The sequence below is a fragment of the Bipolaris maydis genome, assembly GCF_028858645.1.
Source record: "Bipolaris maydis strain C4 unplaced genomic scaffold PSV08scaffold_4, whole genome shotgun sequence".
Taxonomy (NCBI): domain Eukaryota; kingdom Fungi; phylum Ascomycota; class Dothideomycetes; order Pleosporales; family Pleosporaceae; genus Bipolaris; species Bipolaris maydis.
The window spans coordinates 1-1967 of NW_027093860.1; positions in this window are offsets into that span (position 1 = coordinate 1).

The following is a 1967-nucleotide window of genomic DNA, read 5'->3' on the forward strand; positions in this document are numbered from 1 at the left end:
TAATATGCCTTTTTCTTGTAGCTTTTCTGCTGCTATAGTGCATCTAAGTTGCCACTCTTGCCCTGGGTAGTCAGAAGCAGTCTTTAGTCTGAATATTGCAGCCTGGTTATCTGCATATACTCTAACTTCAAGGTAGTCGTCTGCTAGGTCAAAAGCTTTCTCTAGGCCTAGGGTAATACCCTCTAGTTCTCCGTTGTAGACTAGCTGGTTGTATCCTATATTAACCTTTTCATAAGCTATGAGACTAGCTCCTTTGTAGAAAGCTACTCCTACTCCTATACCCTTGCCTTCCTTTGTAGCTGAGGCGTCTGAGTAGATCGAGAGGAGATATTCGTCTTCTAGAAGCTCCTTGTGGTGCTTTGCTTCGATTTCCTTTGACTTCTTAGATATATTAGTCTTGTAGGGCATTGTAGAGCTCCAGGGCATAGAGGCGTAGTGCTTGATCTCCTCACTATCGTCCGATAGAGCTGTTGAGATAGATCTAGTAATACGCTCTAGCTGCTTTCCTTGATTACTAGTGATAGCAATATTAAGAGGGTGGCTAGGAGCTAGCTTTCTTGCTCTAAAGGCGTATTGTCGTAGGGCGTTGTTAAGTCTAACTCTAGGAGGACATAGAGCTGCTTCTACCTCGCTAGGTATGGCAGGTGAGGTTCTGAAGGATCCTAGGATCTTTCTACAGGCTTGGTTCTGCAGCTTCTGTCTCTGGTTAAGCGCTGTCTGCTGCTCCCTCCAGAAGATTTGGCAGCCATAGTCAGCTACGCTGGTGATGCAGGCTAGGTAGAGCTGTCGTACTGCTCTAGGAGAGAGGCCTTTGTTTGAGTTAGCTAGCCTGCTAAGGCGGTGGAAGGCTGCGCTAGCCTGCTGGTTTCTAATAAGGCTGTGGTGCTTGAATTTGAGGCTGCAGTCAAAGTAGACACCTAGCCATCTAACTAGCTCCTTAGACTGTACTATCTCCTGATTAGGTAGAGTAAGTACTCTAGCTTGATCCTTTCTTGATCTTGTCCAGTTTACTAGTTCAGTCTTTGAGCTATCGAACTGGATAGCTGACTCCTCTGCTAGTCTAAAGAGATTCTGAATCTCCTTTTCTAGTAGCTTGATATTCTTCCTTACTGACGTAGATGATATTGAGATCTGGAGGTCGTCTATATAGGAGGAGGAGTAGATATTCGCATTAGTCTGAATTGCATTGAATAGTGGTTTTGAGTAGATCAGAAATAGGATGGGCGAGGCAGGGCTTCCTTGAGGGGTTCCTGTCGAGATTACCTGCGGCTCCTCAGTCTGTCCGTCAAAGGACAGCTGCAGTATTCTGTCCTCTAAAAAGGACTTTGTCCAGGCTAGTAGGCAGCAGGGGAGGCCTTGATCTTTCATGACTTCAAGAAGCTTGTTTTTTGAGACGTGATCGAAGGCTCCTTTGATATCAAGAAAGATAGTAGTAGTAGTCTTCTGCTTTCTTTTCTGCTGCTGTATGTTGTTGTAGAAGAGTAGCGCAGCGTCGATAGCGGATTTCTTTAGTCTTCCTCCTAGTTGAGAGGGGTGGAGTAGATCTGTTGTTTCCGCTAGTGCACCTAGTCTCCTAGCTACTAGTCTCTCTAGTACTTTGCCTAGGCAGTTTAGGAGTGAGATAACTCTATAGGCCTTAGGGCTTAAAAGGCTATACTAGTATACTTATTAATAATAAATAGTACCTAGTAGTATACTACTTAAGAAAGTTCTTAGAATTAGAAGAAAGATATAACGTATATAATAAGGAACTACTAGCTATTATAGTATATTTATAGTATTAGAGAGTATATATAGAAAGCTACTTAGAACTTATAATTTATATAAATTATAAGAACCTAGTATACTTTATAATAATAAAGGTACTTAACTAAAGATAGACTAGATAAGCTAAACTACTAGAATAATATAAGTTTAAGATTGTCTATATACTAAAAAAAGAAAATAGAAAAGCTAACACTCTTAGT